Below are 6,000 nucleotides of genomic sequence, written 5' to 3'. Positions count from 1 at the left end.
TTTCCCTTTTAAATGGTCATCAATATGAATCTCTTCTATACTAATACCACTTGAAGATATGCTTTTTTTATACAAAGAAATTTTACCATGTTAGAGTGTAAGCTACATATATATACAAAAATAGAAATACCACTATTTTAATTTGATTTACGTGTCACGTGCATTCATAGCTTCAGGAATTGGTAAATCTACAAAAACTTTTGTTGCATTGGTTGCTGACAAAGAATATTCTACAAAATAAGAATTATTTACTTTCCTTAATTAGAGGCTTGCTGAATGGCTAACATTATTGAATTATTGGTATTAAATGAAAACTTATTGCCAATTTTTTCATGGTTGTAGACGTTATTGCAATGACATGAGATTTTGCACTCTCATTAATTTGCTCAACTTTGCCCCCCCCCCCCCCCCCCCCCCCCCAAAAAAAAATCGAACCTTAACTTCTTCTCCACTGCAAATTTTGAAATAAAAAATAATGTAATTTAAGATGTTGCAAAACATTAGGGAAGATAGTCTACATGTGGAAAACAATAAGGAAATATCTTCAGTTCATCATGGTTGCTGGGAAGGAAAACATCCTACTTGATCAGGAGCACAATATCACGGATTTTGGTCACTCGCTCCGAAGTATGTCCTGGTTTCTTCTATCGGTCCAATGTGTGCTGCAACTCCTATAATATATATCTATGATACATAAGTATGAGTTCTTATTATCGAATTGTGATCAAATGAGGAAAAGCATACAAAATTATAACATTAGTAGTAGTTTACCTAAGAGGTACATGTCGTTATTTACTCTATTAGAAAGCATGTCATCTGTACCAAAGAACTGGAAACTATACTTTGGAATGTCTTGTGTATCTTTGATCTTCTTTATATTAGTTGTCAGCAAGAAGTTGGGTACCCCTTATCATTCTCCACTGGAAGATATTTTTTTATAGTTGTTGTGACTCTGACATTTGCAATGATTTAAACTTTACCTTCTTCGGTCAGTGTTTTGAATTTTTCCATACATGCCTTATTGATAACTCCATGCATGTTGGTCCTCCTATTTTTTTATTATCATTAGCATGTAAACTGGAAGTAATTTGAGGCCATTACAGACACAATGATATACCTGATGGTCAATACGGATCATATCGAGGCTAATTTATTCAGCACCTACCTAGCAAGATTGCATCCCAAAATCTAGTGATCCGTGCTTTGATTTTCCACAATTCCTTTCGTGGCCTAATCTCACATAAGGTTTTGCTAACCATTGCAACTTGTAAGCTGAAAAACATAATAATGATTCATGTAGATTGCAGGAGACAGATTATATTGTAAATGGATTAAGCAAGACAACGATACCTTTGGTTGGTGAATGATGCAAACAATAGACCTTTGATTGGTGATGTTGGAAACAACCGAATGAAATAGATCGATGGAGATGATGGAAACAACCGGACGAACAGTGTGTGAATAGATGGATTCCAGCGGTGAAAAGATGGACTCCTGTTATTTGCGGGTGGTTGACAAAATATGTAAAGGCAGTCTAGATCGGCTAGATGTGTTCCTATTTGTACGTAGGCCCTATTTGTATGTGGTTGATGACAAAATTTATAATGGGAGTCCGGTAGATGTGTATCTGTTTTGTTGGTGTCGATAGATTGCCTTTGATATCTTTTATCCAAAATTTATGTTAATACATTTTTTGACGGAAATTTTTGTTAATACATTTATTTCTCAGTTAGATGGATTTGTTGGCGTGGACGTAAATAACCAACCATGGACGTAGCACCCTAGATATATTTGTCTATTTTTTAATCTATTAATAATGTGTCGATAAATTGCCTTTGATATCTTTTATCCAGAATTTTTGTTAATACATTTTTTGACGGAAATTTTTGTTAATACATTTATTTCTCGGTTAGATGGAATTGTTGGCGTGGACGTAAATAACCAACCATGGACGTAGCACCCTAGATATATTTGTCTATTTTTTAATCTAATAATAATGGCAGAGGCCAACCATGGAGGTTTTCTAGAAAACAAAATAGATCCAATGGTTAGGAGTAGCTACACACTTTCGATTTGATGGTCGGATGCTTTCTAATTAACGTGAGGATTTCTAGTATTTATCTTTTTTCCTATCGCATCTGATGAGAATTAACGTGGAGCCTCCATTGGGGCCTCCAATTAATAATAGTAAGATGTACTGTTGGCCAATGATTTGGCCCCAGTTATTGCATAATCGATTTCATTTCCATGGTAAAAAAAAGAGAAGTACCTTGTCCCTAATGCTTGACCCTTGGTGAAGCATGAGCTCATAGTGGTCAGCAGTCCCGGACACCTTCATCAAAGACAACACTCCCAGATGAGCGGGAGAAGGCATTCCATCCGTGCTGAGCGTGTAGGAGGGCATCAGGTTCGAAGGAAGGTGGTGAATGAAAAGATCCGCCTTATGCTTCTGGTCAAAGACAAAATTGGAGAGATCCTTCGTCTACACATCCACTTTAGGCTCCCACGACTCGATTTGGTCCTTACCATAGGTTAGCTTCTTCAAAATGTAATCAATGTTGAGTAGATAATGTTGGATGTAGCCCAACTTCTAGTTTCCTCCTCCTTAGTGTTCTCATCAAGCTTTACCAAGATGACAGCCAACGGAGCGCCCATGCATGGTGGCAACATTGCTCCAACCTACACCAAGAATTGGGTGCTATATTGTGGTTTCGGGTTGAACCCAGGAGGGATCGAGGACTGAATATGATATCAGATGTGAGATAGAATATGGATAGTAGATGTTAAGTTTAGTTAGTAGCTAGGGAGTAGAACACACCTCCGCCAAATCGCTACCAAATTTTGCCACCAAAGAATCAGACGACACCACCGCTAGGAACAACAACATGCCAAGCTATCTGACTCTCTGTTCTCCTAGAGTTTTAATCACACAAGTCTCTCTATCGATTAAATGCCTTGGGCTATCGTTACACGTTGAACCACTTGACTCTAATATATTTTGGGTTGGGCTGCCTGGACTGTACATTGCCCTTCTGTCGGCCGAGCTTGGCCTTGGTCAGTTGGACGTGTTGTCTTGCTTGTGCTGCTATTGATGTGCAGCCTTGTACTTGAGGAAACCATTGCTACCATCACTAGAATGCTGACACACATCCTCCATGTTCTATAGAGATCTGGATTTCACGACTTGTGCTCATACAAATTGTTGAGAAATTAGGCAATTTCAAGATTAAAACCTGAACATATATCATGACGATCTCCAAACTAGCATGTGAAGCCCTAACATACTAGTTAGATCAAACAACATGAGCAAAGACATGATGAATAGTAACCTAATCAAAACAACAGACATATGATAGTAACAGATTAGATCACGGTGTGTGTACCTTTCATTTGTAGAGGGAGATGTCATTGCTGGTGGTGGAGATGTTGCTGGTGGTGGCATGGAGTCATTGATGAGCGATGGAGGAAGAGCTCAAAGCAGCTCATGATGAATAAGTTAGGAAATAATGCCGCCTTACTTGGATGGAAGACAACCTGTTGTGGTGGTTAGGAGCAGTCGCATGAAGAGCGCTTCCCAGAAACCTTATTCATCCTCTCTTGGTGCAGGATCGCAAGGACAAACAGTTCTGGAGATCTACTCTCTCGATCACTGGTGCACGCAGACGCTCGGAATGGGGAAACTATGGTGGCGGCACAGCATCAAGAAGAGGCAAAAACCCTGGCTCGATTATATAGGCCTATCCAACACGATCTCGTGTTGCGATCATGATCTAAACTATTTAGGAATCCTATCCACAAACTTAAAGGCCAAGTAACTAAAAACTAAATTTGCAAAAAGAGGCCATACCCTCGCAAGGCTAGGGGTTGAATTTCAGTAGACCATTCATTCAAGTGTCGTGTGCCCCTGCCCTTTGCCCGACCTGATGATGCGAGCGAGCGCACTTGTGGGCTTCCTTTCTTCTTCTCACACTAGACTTGATGGCTACCTCCACTTCCACAAGCAAGGTGAGACTAAAGGATTCCTACTCCCACTCTTTACACACATGAATGGGGCTTTGAGATTTTCATAGGAATTTTAGGATTTCTAATTGGGCCAAGCCCATATATGTTCCAACACAAATTAGAACATCTCACATCCAACAATGATGCAAAGTCTAATTAGAAGACGTATTCTGTAGCAACACACATGTTGCTAGTTAGATTAAAGTGAGATAGAGATAGGTGGATCACTTTTATGATGATACGGTGTCATAATAACAGGATAATATGAATCTTATAAATCGTATATGTGATTGGCAGCTACCACCACTGACTTCCAACATTTCAATTTTCTTCTCTAGTTCTTTTTAGTCCAGAGTTCCATCACATTAAGAATATTCTACATATGAAGGAAAAATATCCATCCAACAAAAATCATCATATCATTTGTGTAGTTACTTAAGCATAACATTCTCCATAATTAAAAACACTGTGTTGGCCAACACATGACATCATATGGTAGGCATGCAATGGCCGGGTCGTTTGGCCGGCTATCGGAGGCAGCAAAGAGCCAAACATGGCTGATTGAAAAATTGAAACCTACTTTTTATTGCTCTCAAGTCAAGTCAATTTCAGCCCTGGATCATAGAAGAGCGCATAACTATAACGATTTTTAATGTTTCATCATGGATCATTGGTGATGGGCCTCAGACACGGACTATTAATGATATTGTCACAAATATTCATCATTGAACGACACAAGATACTACCACAGATCACATGCACCGCTGTCCCTACTCATCTGTGATGCTCTGTTTTAGAACTGTAAGGAACAACACTTCATCGTTGAACCAATTACTCATTTGTGATGCTCGGTTTTAGAACGGTAACAAATGCCACTTTATCATAAGTCTCCACGCGATCCATTCTCCCATCTGACGGACACACATGACAGTCACGTGTACATGTGATGTGTATCTATGGGATCTACAATTACTCATCTGTGATGATTGGTTGTAGAACTGTAATGACCGCCACTTCATCATAAGTCTCCACACGGTCCTTTCTCCATCCGACCGACATGTGGGACCCAACGGCTTGCATGGCAGCCACTTTTAATGTGGGTCCTAGAGGGGTTTAATTTACAAAAGAGTCTCATATGTTGGGATCGAACCTCGGACCTACACCAAGCAACAAATCTTCTTTACTAATGTGCTAGACAACCGGTTGTGTTGGTATCTCTTTAAAAACTTTATTGTATTATATGCTTTATGGATCCCCTCTAGGTTGACCTAAATTGGATATCCCCTCCATATAGAAATGCATTTGTGCCTGCTTGACTTGCGGCGAGGCGACTAAAGGCCCTAGTTTGGTTTTGGATAATTGATGAAACCTATTTGGACTAACCCTAATTGAGATAGGTTGGTCCAATCCAAGTGATGGAGCAAGGTGATGGTCATGATGTTGATGATGACCACAATGAAGATCAAGTGCTCCAATTTGGAAAAGAAGAAAGAGAAAAACAAAATGGGCTTAAGGCAAAGGTATATTTGATAGGGCCATTTCATTTTGCCACTCAAGATGCCTAGTGGGTGTGAGTGGGTTTATGATAGATGGTTGTACTATTAAGATGGGCGATCTCGACGCAAATACGGTTGTCTAAGTGCCACTAGGTGATCTAACACCATTTATTTGCATTAGGACCTAGTGAGTGCTAACATCCCTTGGAAAACATGTTTGCGAAATGCTAACTCACGTGCACAAGTGATGAAACTTGGTGGAGCTAACACATTTGCACAAGGGATGAAGTTGGAGAGGAGAAGGTCACTAGGGTGACCGGACACTATCCACGAGTGGACTGAATGCATCTGGTACACAACCCAAGCTAGGCTCGGCCTGCTTAGGCCGAGGTGACCGGATGCTGACCCCTAGCAGTGACCGGACTCGACTGTCACTGTAACACCCTAGCCCATTAGTAGCATGTAGTAGTTGTGAAGTTGGCCCATATAGCCCAAGTAGCAC

The sequence above is a fragment of the Miscanthus floridulus genome, chromosome 11 (assembly GCF_019320115.1).
Source record: "Miscanthus floridulus cultivar M001 chromosome 11, ASM1932011v1, whole genome shotgun sequence".
In the NCBI taxonomy this organism is placed as follows: Eukaryota; Viridiplantae; Streptophyta; class Magnoliopsida; order Poales; family Poaceae; genus Miscanthus; species Miscanthus floridulus.
The sequence above is the reverse complement of the archived record's forward strand: the minus strand, read 5'-3'. Positions refer to the sequence as shown.